This window comes from Cuculus canorus, chromosome Z, assembly GCF_017976375.1.
Source record: "Cuculus canorus isolate bCucCan1 chromosome Z, bCucCan1.pri, whole genome shotgun sequence".
Classification (NCBI taxonomy): domain Eukaryota; kingdom Metazoa; phylum Chordata; class Aves; order Cuculiformes; family Cuculidae; genus Cuculus; species Cuculus canorus.
Genome location: NC_071441.1, coordinates 20,754,133 through 20,771,031, shown reverse-complemented (window position 1 = coordinate 20,771,031; position 16,899 = coordinate 20,754,133). Strand labels below are relative to the sequence as shown.

General features: G+C 38.4%; 1 protein-coding gene across 19 annotated transcripts in view; it reads left to right on the top strand.

Annotated features, from left to right (window-relative positions):
- Positions 1-16,899, top strand: part of PTPRD (protein tyrosine phosphatase receptor type D) — a 928,191-nt gene that overhangs the window by 263,608 nt on the left and 647,684 nt on the right. The window lies entirely within an intron of this gene.

The following is a 16,899-nucleotide window of genomic DNA, read 5'->3' as shown; positions in this document are numbered from 1 at the left end:
AGTCACAGAGTAAAAAAAATGTTTTAAATAATACTCTAGATATCTTTAGAATATTGTTCAGAACAACAAAAATTGCTAAGAATTATGCAGGTTGTCTATGGGCTGTTGAAACTGCACATGCAGAGTCTGTAACTGAGAAAGAAGAAAAGATCTTACCGCTTTCAAATAAACAGTTTTTCACTACATGATTAATTCAGGAAGCAAGAGGAGTCCATGGATGATTATGCCTCAAATTAGGACAGATATGCATATTGTATTTGGAATCCTTCCATAGACCAGTGTTTTGAAGTGCATTAAATTTATGTCTGCCAAAGTACATTCAAGAACTGAAGTGTTGAATTCTTTCATTCTGTCTCATGTGAACTATGGCTTCTGGTGCAAGGTTCTAATCTGATAATCTTATAGAGAACTTGGTCTCTAAAAACATACAGTGTCATTTTTTGTAGTTTAAGATTCTGAGAAGAATCTGAGGTAGTGCACGTTTTACATAGTAAGACAAGTTATAAGACTTGAACTGTATTCTCCCAAATAAATGACTACACCTCTATCTGTTGTACCGCCTTGCAAGAGGCATTCTGGGTTTAAGAATTTCAAATACTATTTGCACGTCTTCTTCTTCTCCCAAACATAATATGCAGATGAGGGTATTTCTATATGTCCCTTGTCATCTTCTATTAAATTATCACATAGATATAACTTACATACATAATGTTAACTCAACAGTTTTTTAAAAAAAATCCTTAATTTATAATAAGTTGTATTTGCATGCATATGTGTTTCTACACATAATGGTAATATTTATACTTACTAAATAGGTAGTAAACATCTTGGTCACTTCCAAGCACTGGTAAATATACTTCCATTAAGTCCCTAAGCAAATGAGAATATTAAATCACAGCTTGAGAAGAAAGGAAAGAAACCCTTGTTAGAATCCAGGATCAAGAATTGTATAAAATAATATCTAGGAGCTTTTTACTTGTGTCCAGTTTCCTCTCTGGCATAATCCTAAGCAAAGAACTTAATATTATGTCATGTAGACAGAACAATAGCTAAGATAAATTTCCTTCCAGGGGACAGATAAAAATTGATTTAACAAATTTGGAACAGCTTATTTTCTGAACACAGAATTTGACAGTTGCCTGATAAAACTTGCCTCAAGACCATAGATACACAACGAAAATGTTATTCAAGAAGTGGCAGTCTTTACTCAATTCTATATGAATTCTGTCTGAAAAGTTGGGGCAAAGAAATTAATTAGTGAAACTTTATTGTATCTTGTTGCTAAGACTGATGAATTTACATATTCAAACAGAATTTTAAGGAAAGGAAGGAAAGTATAATATTTGGATTAGCATAGACTATTAGAAACAGAGTTCTAAATAATTCATGAATTACTAACTGCATAAATTTTACTCCTGTATTTTAAAATTAGATGTAAGTAAGAATGCTTTCAGAGGAAAAAATATACAGTGCACACATACTGTTACAGCTGTTCAAGTGTTTTAAGAGCTTGAGATGTTTTTTGTATTAAGTTAGCTTTTAAAAACAAAAATACATATTTTACTAGTTGTTTTTTATTTGCCTTTAGTTTGTAAACTTTGTAGGAATTATTTTGTTTAGTAGGAAGCACTGATAAAAATTCATAACTATAAACTTAAATAAATACATATTTGCATTTTTATCTGCATTACAATAATCTAAATAAATACAGCAGAAAAACAACCAAAAAAACCCCAACAAAACAAAACCAAAGTTCTGGTCTTAGCCATTGTTAATTTTACAGTTGTGTTTATCAACATAATTTTGTTGGGATATAGGTCATAGGCTTTATTTTTCATAGGTTCGAGTCTCGATTAAGTAACGGCAGGCTGCTTTGCAATTACATAGAAGATGGTGTTTTGATATGTAGCTGATGCACTGAAACACCCTTCTGAAGAAAAATATGTTGAAGGGGACCAAGGAAGGTAGAAGCTGCTTTGAAAAAAAGATGAAAAAAATGCTTACTCCTTGTATTTAGTAGTTGTCCAAAAGACAAATTGCCAGAAAACTTGCTGTCTGCCCAAAGGAAAATGTTACTTCCAAAATTTTTTAACAGCTTCATGTGGATATTGGTTCAAATGTTTTTATCCTCTTTTATCCTCTGAAGTATAATACACTCTTCTTTTGCAAATAACACTCCAAAATCCTAATGCTGTGTGTTAGTGAAAACAAAAGAAAATAGAAACAGGCTGATTACTTGCCAGTATGGCCTTAAAAATCCACTGAAACAGTTGTTCTTGTCACTCAAAACACCAAATGCACTAGGATTTGTACTAATCCTTTTCCATTTGGCTGTTGTTAATTGTGGAGACAAGCTTTAAATTAACACTAATGGATTTTTTGCCAATATAAGTATGTTAATCACCGTGTATCTTACTTCACAGAGAGTAAGATATTTTGATAGCAAACCTTTGATCAGTCTCCTACAAAACAGCTTCCAGAAGGTATATCTTCTGCAATTTCTCTTCGACAAATACCTGACATTTAGCAGTGTGAAAAATACTCCACTGTTTCCTAGCCTTTCTGCTCCTTCCTGACTTGACTGCTACCCAAAAGGCAAAGTCGTATACCAAACTTTTTCTAGCTACAAGAAAGTTTTAATTGAAAACAAGAGTGCCGGGTTTGAACACAACTTCAGCAGATTAGCAGTAAAATTAGAAGGGGCTTTTCGTTTAAGTTCCAGTGTTGATATGTCATTGTGCCCTGTCACTTTGAAAAGCGATAGTGCTTTGTTATCAGCACTGAGCGCAGGCAGCCTCCTGATGTAGAGGCAGACTAAAATAGGCTGCCAAGGTGATGAAGGCACCGTGCACATTTTGAATCCTCCTGCACAGGGAGATGTGGAGGGGTGGTGCCGACACACTGCTCTGCTCAGACAAACAGGATGATCATATCGCAGGTCCTGGTTTCCTGATATTTTATAAAAACAAACAAAGCATAATAATAAAAAAAAAAAGATGGAAAAAAATTTATCCTAGTTCCCTTAAATGAGTATGAAGATATTCAGAGACTACAGTAGCCTTCCTCATTAATGAATGATTCCTGCATGTTTGTTTATCATCCCTTTGGCAGGAAAAATCCTTGTGGGATTAGTCATTGCTGATAGTTCTGTATGTGCAGAAATTGCAAGATTTGAGAGGTAATTGTATCTTATATTGAGATTTTAGATAGAGGTATAAGAATGTTTCCCTGTGCTTCCATTATTAGGAATTGTTATAATTATTTTAATATTTGAAGTCATTTTTCTGTAGTTCCAGCCTCTACAGCTCTGACAGAGAATGCATTTTGTTACATTTTTCCTTCTGTTGTTCCCTACCCCAAATTCCTTCTTGCTTTGGCAATCTAAATATCACTTACTTGATGCTTCTTTCTCTCAAACATTCTCATACACCTATCTTAATTCTTAGAACAGAAAATCTCATGTGTTCTCTAGTTGGCATCATAGAGGGAAGAAACTTAGCCTGTCATTTTCTACCATCTTTGTCAGCCAAAACTGAGGAATATTGCAAGTGTTTTATAGCTGCACAGCAATTTTTTAGTAGGCATGCATTCTCCCTCCCTGGTCTTTCTCTAGTTCTCTCTTTTTGTGTAAAGTAAAACTTTCTTTCTATTCCCATGGGCTTCAAACGTGTTCATTTTTGGAATAAAGGAGGCAGAGAGGATCTGATTTTGTTTTTCTTTTTTCTCTTTTCCATTTGTAGACATCTATAAAATCAAGCAAAAATATAAATTAAAATGAGTTTAGGTGTAATTTTTCTTACAAGCTATTCAATTCATCTTATAAGTTTTGCTGTTGCAATGTTATGTTAATTGAAAAGCCAACTAATATAGCAAATCTGGGATAAAATGTATAGAATGTGAATTAATTTATCCTGGACAGCATACGTAAAATTATTAATAACATATAACATCCATAAGTTTTATGCCAATAACAAGTACTTGTATCACATGTATTACTTCACATGGCATTGCAGCTGATTTTCACTCCTTGCTGAAATCTTTGTTATTGGGTAGTCTTCCAAACAAAAAACAGTAGCAGATGGGAACTATACACTTCTATGGACTGCCTAATTTTCAAGGAGAAAAAGATCCATGAGGTATCCTGGCCTTGGGGGTGCTTACCTTGGAGTTCACATGACAGTGAACTGATTGTTGCATACAGCTGAAGTTAGTAAAAACAGAAGCCTGTAGAGTTTTAGAATTATAGCATCATAGAACAATAGAATTGCTAGGTTGGAGAAGACTTGAGATCATTGAGTCTGACCATACCCATTGACTACTAAGTCATAGAAACAACAGAATAGCAGATTCTATATGTTGGAAGGGACCTTAAAGCCCTTCCAGTTCCAACCCCCCCTGACATGGGCAGGGACACATTCCACCAGATCAGGCTGCTCAAGACGTCATCCAACCTGGCCTTGAACACTTCCAGGGAGGAGGCATCCACAACTTCCCAGGGCAACCACTTCCAGTGCTTCACCACACTCATTGTGAAGAATTTCCTCCTAATGTCTAGTCTAAATCTTCCCCTCTCGAATCTGTTGCCTTTTCCCCTCATCCTATCACTACCTTTGATATATTACCTTTACAATACCTTTGTAAAAATCTCTTCCCAACTTTCTTGTAGGCCCCCTTCAGGTACTGGAAGGTTGTTATGTAGTCTCCCTGGAGCCTTCTCTTCTCCAGGCAGAACAGCCCCAACTCTCTCAGCCTGTCCTCATAGCAGAGGTGCTCCAGACCTCTGGTCATCTTTATAGCCTTCCTCTGGACCAGCTTCAACAGTTCCATATACTTCCTGTACTGAGGATTCTAAAGCTAGACAAAATGCTCCAGATGTGGTCTCACAGGAGAGGAGTAGATGGGCAGAATCACCTCCCTTGACCTTCTGGCCATGCTTCTTTTGATACAGTTCAGGATACAGTTGACTGTCTGGACTGCGAGCAAGCATTGCCAGTTCATGTCAAGCTTCTCATCAATCAAGTCCTTCTCTGTAAGGCTGCTCTCAATCATGTCATCCCCCAGTCTCTATTGAAACTCTGGATTGCCCTAATCGAGGTGTAGGACCTTGTGCTTGGCCTTGATGAACCTCATGAGGTTCACACAGGCCCATTTCTCCAGATTATCCAGGTCCCTTTGGATGACATTTCGTCCCTCCGGTGTAACAATGCATCACTCAGCCTGGTGTCATCTGCAAACTTGCTGACAATGCACTTCATCTCACTGTATATAGCATTGATGAAGATATTTAAGAGCACTAGTCCCAGTATGGATCCTTGAGGGACACCACTTGTCAAGGAAGATCATATCCCTAAGCATTTCATCTACCCATCTTTTAAATACTTCCAGGGATGGTGACTCAACCACCTCCCTAGGCAGCTTTTCAGTAAAGAATTTTTTCTTAACTTCCAGTCTGAACCTCCCCTGGTACAATGTGAAACCATTCCGTCTCGTCCTATCGCCTATCACTTGGGAGGAGAGGCCAACTACAACCTTCTTTCATATACTTGTAGACAGTGATATGGTCTCCCCTCAGCCTCCTTTCCTTTAGGCTAAACAACCCCAGTTCCCTCAGTCACTCCTCATTAGACTTGTTCTCCAGCCCCTTCACTGACTTCATTGTTCTTCTCTTAAAGTCTTTCTTTCAGTGAAGGGTCCAAAACTGAGCACAGTATTTGAGGTGCAGCCTCACCAATGCTGAGTACAGGGTCATAATCACTTCCCTAGTCCTGCTGGCCATGCTGTGTCTGATACAGGCCAAGAAGTCATAGGCCTTCTTGGCTACCTGGGCATGCTGCTGACTCATATTCAGCAGCCTGTCAACAAACATCCCCAGGTTCTTCTCTGCCAGGCACATTTCTAGCCACTATTCCCCTAGACTGCAGTGCTGCATGAGATTGTTCTGTTGTGTTTTAGACTGCATAGGCTTTCCTTCCATGTGAAGCTTTCACATGCCAGTTCCAATACGTTATTTATTACTTCGCATCACAGAATCATAGAATGTCCTGAGTGGGAAGGGACACATAAGGATCATCAAACCCAAAGTGCAAGTCCCTGCACAGATAGATAGATAGATATATTTTTTTTGCTTTTGCTTTTATTATTTTATGCTATTGAAAAGCACATTTCACTAGAAAATTTTGCTTTTCTGGCTGATAAGTAAAGAGCTCTATTGTTCATTCAAATTATACAATTCGCTATTTGCCTACTGAATGGCATTGGTTTCTTATTTTTAGGAGAACTATTTTAGCAAACATATCAAAGAGAATCAAGTAACTGTGCTGAATTAAAAAAGAAATTGCTATCTTTTTTATATATTCCTTTGCAAACTCTTCATTTCTGTAGACTGCAGATACATAAAAAATATTTTTAATTAGAATTTGTTCAAGTTAAAGCATGTGAAATTGACAATTATGATTGCAGTAAGTTGCACACCTAAGGAATACTTCTAGTTTTATTTTTACTTCTGGCTAGAAGAGTGGTTAAGGCAAAGAGCATATGGAATAATATTTTTTAAATTTTCTTATATTTCTTGTAATAGTTTAACCTTGTTAAAACTAAGAGAGTGAAAATACTGAGTGTCATGTTATAAGCATGATTAATTTTTCTAAATATTTTTCATTCATCCCACTAGGACTCTTCTGAAACAGTTCCACGAATCATCCAACAGCTCCTATTGTCAGTGAATGCACTAAGACAGATAATGTCATTAACATTGCAAAGGATTTGCATGTATATATGAACTAAATGAAATTAAGTCAGGTGTGACAAATTGCATTCAATTAAAATTTGTTTTAAGAAGTATTTTTTTCTGTCTGAAGGTCGTTGTGTGCACTTCCAGTCACTCGCTTTGAGAATGCTCAGAGAAGACGTTAGGTCAAAGGGGAGGAGGTAGTATTGCAGTTCTACAATACTCTGAAAAACAGAATAGAGCATTATGGGAAGAGTAGCAGGAAATACACATCTGCAGCTGAACAGATGTAATTTGAATCCTTGTTTGTTTGCATTCTTGCTAAATGAAAAGGAGACTATAAAAGAATCTGAAGGCTATAACTGAAATGTATTTTCTTGCTTGGAGCTGATGCAAGATGGAACATACTAAGAAGAGCAATGTCTTGTTTTTATTTGGTGGTAAAGTGTTAGGGTTTCGGGGGTTTTATTGCAATTTCCTTTACATTTTAAACTCTTTTCCTCTGTGCTTAACATTTCCATGCAATCAATTTTTCAGCATTTTAGAAGTGGAATTATAGTCCAGCTTCAACATGAACTATACATAAGATATTAAGACATCTTGCAGAACTTCTAAGTTACCATCTGCTTCTAGTAAATATAACTTGTAATTCAGAATATAATTATTTATTTTACTACAGTTTTCTGGTTATGTATGCCCATTATCATGGCCACTGGTGATATAGCCAGTCTGAGGGCTATCAAGAAGGATCACACAGTCCTGGGAGTAGGTGTAATGAACTCTGGAACATTTTTTTTTTTTTTTTTTTCATCAGTCCTCCTGGTAAAATGGATGGGGTTTGAAAGGGCCACTTGAGTCTGCAAACCAACACATGGCTACAGGAGTGGTGTTGCAGCCAAGGGTTCGGGTACTTAGACTATGGGACTTGCTTTGAGAAACCTCGTCTGCTGGGGGGCTGATGGGGTCCAACTGTGAGAGAAGAGGAAGACTATTCTTGCTTATAGGTTTTCTAACCTGGTGGAAAGGGCTTTAAAATAAACCTGCCATGGGAGGGGAATGTGAATCCATCCTATGCCCATCAGTTTGATGTCAGTGCCAGCAACAGATGCCCAGAGCCTGGAAAAGGAACACAGGTCAGGAGGTGAGCACCTGAGAAGAAACACAAAGTATCTCCATCCAGTAAGACAGCTTCATCAGGGGTCTAATTTAAGTGCCTCTATGCAAATGTACATAGCATGTGGAATAAACAATAGGAGTTGGAGAAGTGTGCATATCTACAAGGCTATGATCTCATTAGCTTTACAGAGACATGGTGGGATGGATCCTATGATTCAGTGTGGGATGGATAGGAAAGGGTGGAGGGAGGAAGAGGTATTGCCCTCTAGGTTAATGACCAGCTGGAGTTCATGGAGCTCCATCTGGGGATGGATGATGAGCTGACCGAGAGTCTGCGTGTTGAGACAAAATGAAAGGCAGGAACAAGTAACATTATACTAGGGATCTGCTACAGGACATTGGACCTGGAGGAGCGAGTAAATGAGGCCTTCTACAGACAGGCAGTCTCATGTTTGCAAACTGATCCTCATGAGATACTTCAACCACCCTGATACCTGTCGGAGGGAAAACAGAAGGGCACAAGCAATCCAGGACATTCCTGGAATGAGTTGATGATAGCTTTCCTCTCCCAGTGACAGAAGAGTGAATGAGAAGAGATGCTATGCTCAAACTTATTCTCACCAAGAAAGAAGGGCTGGAGCGGAGTGTTAAGCTCAAGGGTAACCTTCGTGGCAGTGTCCATGAAATTGTTCAAGATCCTTAGGCCAGTAAGAAGGATGTGCAGCATCTCTCACTCACTCAGTACCTTGGACTTCAAGAGAGCAAATTTTGGCCTCTTCATGGCTCTGCCTGGTAGGGTACCACAGGATAAAGAACGTGGAGGGGAAAGGGGTCCAAGAAAGCTGGTTAACATTCAAGGATCACTTTTTCCACATTCAGGAGGGATGCATCACAACAAAGAAGTGAGACAAAAACACCAGAAGCATGGTTAAACAATCATAGATGAACATCATGAATGAACAAGGAACCTCTGGACAAACTTAACTACAAACAGGAAGCCTACAAAGGATAGAAGAGAAGGCATGTAGCCTGGAGGAAAACAAAGAAATTGTCTTAGGCTAGCTGGCACCCCTGAAGATCATCTAGTCCAACTCTCTGCTCATGCAGTGTCAGCTACAGCAAGTTGCTTGGGGCTGTGTCCAGGAAAGTCAGAGTATTTCCAAAGATGAAGACTCCACAACTTCTACAGGCAGTCTGTGCTACTTGTTTGGCAATCTCACTGCAAAAAAGTGCTTCCTGATATTCAGAGGAATGTGACATTCCAGGGTATGACCTGTAAAAGATTTATACTTAACTGAATATCCTGTCTGTGTCTGTTATCTCTTATTCTATCACTGGGTACCATCAGAAGTGTCTAGGTCCATTATTTTGACTTTCTCCATCAGATGTCTATAGATACAGATAAGTTGCCCCATCAGACCTCTCGTTACTAGGGCATACACTTACACATCTCAGCATCTCCTCATATGGCAGATGCTCCAGTCCTTTTATCATCTCTGTGGTCCAATACTGAACTTGCTCTAGTATGTCCGTATCTCTCTTGTACTGAGGAACCAAACATAAGAAACAACACCTATTATGTGTCTCACCTGTACTGAGCAAAGAGGAAGGATCTCTTCCCTTGACTTGCTGACAAAGCTACAGATCTTCTTTGCTGCAAGGGTCAGGATTCTTTGCTGGGGACATGGTCAACTTACTGTCTGCTGGGAACACCAAGGCATTTCTGTTGAGCTGTTTTCCAGGTAGCCGGCCACCAGCTGGTTGCTGCTGCACATAGTTATTCCTCCCTAATGATAGGGTTTGGCATTTCACTTTGTTAAACATCAAGACATTCCTGTTGGCCTTTGGGTCCACCCTGTCCGGATCCCTGTAAATGACAGCATATCTATCTGGTGTATCAGACTATTATTCCTATCCTCTGCAAGACTGCTGAAGGTGTATTCTGTTCATCGTCCAGTCCTTTGAACAGTCCTTGTAGTCTGGTAGTTCAACCAGTTTTCAATCAATGTAATTTTCTGTTTATGTAGTCCACACTTCACCTATTTGCCTATAAGTATGTCAGGTGATGAAATTTTTACTAAATTCGGGATAAGAAACATTCACTGCTCTCTACTTGTTTACAGTTCTACTCATCCCATCATAGAAGCCTATGAAGTTGATTAAACATGATTTCCACTTCCTATATCCATGCTGAGTATTTCTAAATGACTTTGTACCCCTCATGTTTGTAAATGGTTTCTAGAAGTATTTCCTGTATCACTTCGTCAAGTATTAAGGAAAGGCCGACTAGATTGTAGTTCCCCAGGCACTTCTTTCTGTTCATGAACAGAGGACTGATCTTTACATCCTTCCAGTCCTCAGAAAGCTCCCCTAATCAAGGTCCTCAAGATAAATGCAAAGTGGTCTGGTGGTGATACGAACTACCACTTTGTTAAAATGATCCCTAACCTGATACTTCTTACTCTGCCAGTGTAGGTCTTTTTCCGGACTTGCTTACTGAGCTCATGTACCGGAGTCTTACTCTTAGAGATCAAGATAAACTGAGTGTTTAAGTCTTTTCAGTGTCCTTTGTCATGAGGTTTCTTCTCTTGTTCGGCAGTGGGCTCACAGTTTGCTTTGTCTTCCTTCTGCTTCTGATATACCTATAGAAATAATTTTTCCCTTTGGATTTCTTACCAGATGCCACTCTAGATTACCTTTGGTTTTACTGACTCCATCCCTGGGTGCCTGGACAATGTCTCTGTGTTCTTCCTGGATCACTAGTCCCTGCTCCCACCAGAATGTTGCATTTTCTAGTCCGAATTTTCCCAGGAGCTCCGTTTGCATCTATAGAAGACTGTACTTTCTATAGAATGATGTGTTCTTTGTGGTAAGGACTGAAGAAATGTCCTGAAAAATGGCATAGAGTATGTAAAAGGTGTTAAGACCCAGGGAAGAGGGCATCCCTAAGAACAATAACAACCCGCTGAGAAGAAGAAAGAGCAAAAAGTCATGCTGTTAAGCTGATGATAAGCAGAATTTTCTATAGATATGAAATATATTTTCTCTTATTTTTTCAGTCTAGAAAGGCACTGAAAACCAATAAGCTGAAAAAGAGACTAAAAGAAAAGACTGACTCGGGAAGGATGAAGTAGATAGGCAGATTTGTTTACAAATCTTTAATTATTCCCCTTATTCCTGAAAAACTGAATTTAAATTTGATTTTAGTTTTCAGAATTTTTGATTTTCTTTTCTAATGACTGATAACCTTAGAAATGGAATGTCCATTTTTCAGATTTCTGCATATGAAAATACAGATAATTCTCCTTTGAATCTCTACTTAGTTTGGAATCTGAGAATTTTCTGCAATTTTATCTGTTTTGTCACATCTTCATTAGGTTTACTGACCCTCAGAAGAAGTGAATTTTCAAAAGTGCCAATCTGTGTTTAAACACTGAAAATTAATATATTTACTTTATAAAAAACAGCAAGTCTAGGAGGACATCTTTCTTAGTTGGCTTACTGAGAACTTGTGACAAGAGATTATTTCCTGCAAACTTCAGGAATGCCCCACATTTCCCAGTGTTTAAGAGGCATTTAAACAAAGACCTCAATAACTTTTGATCAGCCTTGTTTTATCAGGCAGTTGGACTAGAAGATTTTTGTAGGTCTCTTCCAAAGGAAACATTCTCCTCTTCTTGCCTTGCCTTGCCTTGCCTTGCCTTGCCTTGCCTTGCCTTGCCTTGCCTTGCCTTGCCTTGCCTTGCCTTCCCTTCCCTTCCCTTCCCTTCCCTTCCCTTCCCTTCCCTTCCCTTCCCTTCCCTTCCCTTCTCCCTATTCTACAGAGCCAACATCTTCTCCAAATGTGCTGGGTATAACAATTTTTACCACACGAGCTCTATAGTGTAAACTTTACGAAAGTTGGACAATCCAGAAGGACTTACTGACTGATGTGACGCCATTTAGATTCCATCTTGCTGATTTCAAAACCCAAGTTAGTATTTCTGAATGATACTGAAAAGGGTAAAATATATGTCAACATTTACTTACCGACTTAATTGCACAAAGAACGTGTTCCCATGTCCATCATACAATAATCATCAAAAAGAGAAAATCTATTTAAAGCAATAGATGTACTCACTTCATGGGTGTTCTGGACCAGTCAGGTGCCGAATCTCTATCCTTCTTCTTCCTTCTTTCTTTTCTGAGGTTTATTCTAACAACATCTGACCACTCAGGATTGCAGATTTTCACACCATTTGAGTGAAAAATATAATAACTAAAGCATTAATTGTACTTTGAAAACTGTGCAAGTGGCAAGATAAATTTCTCAACAGCAACGATCAGAAGCAGCCAAACAGATGAAGTCCTCACTAGATGTTGACCATCACAGAAGAGAGCAAGACCCTTGCAAACTCTTAAGTTTATGGTGAATATGATGTACATGGGATGGAATACTCTGTTGGTCAGTTTAGGTTCACCTGCCCTATTTGCCCCACCTCGTAGGTGTGGCTCCTCCTCTACTGAGATTTGTTTGTGTTTCTTCTTCTTCTTCACTGGAGCAACCGACACCAGTGTGGAGTCAGTAGGTGTATCCATAGTAGGTATCCAAGTACTTGGCTCAAATAGATCTAGTTCACATCGAGTGGCTGATTCTCTGATAGCCTTCTGCATAGCTATAATGTTTGTAGCCACTGACACAGATTTAGGTCAAATAACTGTCTGCGTGGCCACTGTTCTTGAGAAGGTTGGTGCTGTCTGTGTAGCTGTGGTACTCCTTAAGGCTGGTGCTCTCTGCTAGGTGTAGCACTTTTTAACTGAAAGTGGTAGTGTCTGTGTGGCTGCTATCTTAGATCTGTGTTTCGCAGGGCCAAGCAGTACGCTTGTTGGAAGCTGAGGTAATTGCATAAATATTCAGGAATAAATACAGAAGCATTATTAATGACATGAAGCTATTTTGCCTAAAATCTAATTGAATCAGCTCAGTATAGTGCAAGAAGGTATAATTTCCCCAGTTTAGCTCCTGAACTTGGTAGCAGTACTGAACGTCAATCTTATCCCAGACAAGGCCAAAAGTGTACTTAGAAACAAGGCTTACTAAATAGCATTCAAAATTCTCAGGTAAGGCCACAGCCACATATATTGCAAGGAATATTACAATGAGATCACAAATCATAATTATCACTATCATCCATTGCTTAAAAGTCGTAACTGCCAGAATGATGTAGAGAACAAGTAAGCCATAACATACCACCTGTCTCACATGCTGCTTTGAGACAACCAGCTCTATACACTAAACTTCACAAGAGGATTATCAGGAAGATGGACTATCATTGATGTTACTGAATAACTCATGGTTAGGACACCCATGATATTTGCTGCTATTTCCCAGCGTCTTCTATTGATAAGACAGAAAATAATGAGGACGCATATGCAAATGGAGACCAGGAATCCTGTGATCCATATGTTGGCCATTAGCACCTGCATCATTGCTGAGTATGTTATCATTTTAATCAACAGTTGGAAAAATTTCACAAGGACAAAACAATAATTTTCTCAAAAGCCAAATAAACTAGCTGTCCACGAATTTCCAACGCTTCAGGTCTCAAGGAAAGAAAAAAAGCCTGTAACACTTTTTAATGGTACTTTTCAAATCTGCCCTGATAAACTTCGAACCAGCAGCTTCAGGCTGACAGTCTGCCCAGTAAACCTTATCAGCAGAGCTGGCCAAGGCAGCACAGGCAAGCCTCTGCCTCTACTTGAAGAACACTCATTTTAATTTTATTTTTTTTATTTTTTTTCTTCTGCAGTCCTGACTGTGTCTAAGTTATCTGGGCATGTTAAGTTAGCAAATGTTCCAAAGCGCTTTGGAGCGATCTCATTCAGTTTGGTTTGGCCCTCTTGGGCCCACCCAAAGATGCCAATTTCCTGTCACAGTTTAGCCCCACCTAGCCAAAATCAGCAGTTAAAACCATGCAGTTGAGCCTCCAAAATCCCTCCCTGCCTAACACCCAGCAGAGAAAAGAGAGAGGGAAATGAGAGGAAAAAGGCTTGCAGGTTGGAAACTAACGCTACACTTTTAATGAAATGATAACAATAATAATAATTAAAGTAATTAGAAAGTAATATATATATACATATATATATATATATATAATACATATATATATATATGTAAATATATGAGATCGTGCCCCCACCCCTCAATGACTATACGTCATCACAAATGCTGCAGAACAGACATGAGGGGATGGGTCCATGGCTAAGAGGGAGTTGGACTCAGGAACTGGATTCAGGAACACATGGATCAGGGATCAGGAGCAACCAGACAAATGAGGTCCTCATGGGACGTCAGCCATCACAGAAGAGAGTGAAACACTCATGATCACTCAAGCTTATATCGAGTATGACCTATACTATAGTAGTATCATAGTATAGTTAGGGTTGGAAGGGACCTTAAAGATCATCAAATGCGATGGAACACTCTGTTGGTCAGTTTAGGGTCACCTGCCCTATTTAGCTCTCATCATAGGTGTTGTTCCTTTTCTTCCAGCTTGAAGATGGCCTTGGTAAAGTACAGGCATTGTCCTTTTTGTATGCCAGTACCCTGTGTTATTACTTTAGAGAAGAACACTGTCTCAAAAACATGCAGTTAGTTTTCAGAGAATGAAGTTACCTACAGCAACTGAATTAGTCACAAAACTGACTCTAATTTATCTCAAAGTACAACACAGTATGGCAAAATAATTAAATGATATATAATATTTATTATATATGTCATATTTATTATATTTATTTTATAAATATTACATAATTCTAATTTAGTTATTATATTTCTTATATTTATTATATTAAATATAATATGAAGGGTATAGTTTACCAAAGAATTTTCTGCTAAAATTTAAGTAACCTCTGATTGTGACAGAAATATTCATTTAAAAATTTGAAAGAATCCAAATTTAGGGAGTTAATTAAGACCAAAAAAGTCACATCCCCAACACAGACTGGCTTTAATGTCTACTTGGGTTGCTTGAGCAAGCTTTCGAATACAGATCATCTGAATGTTTTAATACAAATTAAAAAATACATTATCCACTTATTCTCTTTTCTACAAGAATTGAATTGTTTTGACTAGAATTGTATTCCCTTCAAAAGATCCTGAGGCAAATACATTAAAAAAAAAAAAAGCCTATTTTTTTTTTTTGTAAAATTACAAGCAATTTTTCTGCGGTTTATAATGAGAAATCCTTTGCATCCGTAAAAATAGTCAGCACTCTATGTATAGTATCAGAACAGATAATTAAAGTCATTTCATATCAAACATATCAGCTGCACGGAGGGAAAGTGTTGTCTGTGAGCTTGGGTAGCAAACCCAACTCATTAAGGTCACATCTATCATTTGAATAAGCATAAGACGTTTTCTAACGTAATCATAGGATCACAGAAAACTATAGATTGGAATAGATATCTGGACACCATTTAGTCAAACCTCTGGTTGAAAGTAGAGTCCTAGATTAGGTTGTCAAGAGTCTTGTCAAGAGACTTCACAAAATTTTCTAGTGGAGGCAGATTCCACCACTTTTCTGTGAAACCTATTCAAATGCTTAGTTGCTTTCTCAGTTAAGACTTTTTTTCTTGTATCTGTTATTCCTTATCGTAATGTACCTACGTAAAGAAAGTACCTTCATTTTCTCCACAACTACATTTTAGGTATAGGATAACCATAGTTAGAGTCTTGTCAGGGCTGACTCTTCTCCAAGCAGAACAAACCCTGTCTTCAGATGTCCCTTTCTCCAGTCCCTAAGACACCTCATTAGCTGCCAGACTCTCTCAGCTATTTCAAAGTCTCTCATAAACTGTAGGACCAAGACTGCAGAGGATATTGCACCTTTGGACTAGTAAGTCATTAGAGGGTTGGAGCATCCATCGTACAAGGAGAGTCTGAGAGAGCTGAAACTATTCAGTTTGGACAAGGGAAATCACAGGGGAGATCTTATCCGCGTGTACCTGAGTGAGAGTGTGTAAATAAGACCGAGACAGTCTTAGTGCTGCCCAGTAAAAAGGAAAAGAGAGAATGAGTAAAACCTGAAAGATTTGAAATTCCACCTGAAGATAAGAAAAACAATTTTTCCTGTGATATTGGTCAAAACCTGGCTGAGTTTGTCCAGAGAGGCTATGGAGTTTCCATCCTTAGAGATATGAAGACCTGCCTGGCACACACCCTGAGGAACCCATTTTAACTAACCCTTTTCTGAGTAGACCAGTTGCATTAGATAATCTCCAGAGGTGTCAACCAGCCTCAGCCGCTCTGCAGCGCTCAGCAAAACAGCATTATCATAGCCTTTGATATGCTGTCTGTAGTTATGCTGCTGCAACACAAGACACCGTTTCCGATCATGACTGCAAGAGCACACTGTGGATTTATCTTCAGCTTACAGTCCACCAGGACACCTAGAATTTGCATGCTAAGCATATGGTAAAAATCTTTAATGTAACATGTACATAAATTTTCACATTACCTGCCAAAACAGCTTTAGTGAATCCAAGACTGCACTGGAGATTTCATCACTAGCACTGGAGAACACACTTCCAAGGTGTGAATGAGGTACTGTCAACAAGCTTCCTTTGATTCTGTATTCTCCCCAAATACATTTTCTGCTTTCCTCATGTTTGTTGCTGTTTTATTCTCATACCTCATCCATTCCACCTCTCTATTATTCTGCTGCTGAATGATAAGTAGAGTAAAAGGACGTTATCTTGCATCTAGGAATAAGTTACCAGGCTTTTTCATTCCTTGTTCATGGTACTTGTAATCAAGCAAATAATTGAAGTAGCAAGGAACTGTCAAACCAGTTTTCATAGCGGCTTGATATTCCTGTCCCATCCCAGTGATTTTAACATTCTGGAAGTCCAACGATCTTTATATATTGCAAAACAATAATAAACTATGTCTACAGTAAAATTAAAATCATGGATACAATTCATTAAAAATTTTGGGCTGCAACCGTGGCTTCCATGATCATACACATACAAGTATTATTGGAGATGTTTGGCATGCACTGAGATTTAGTATATTT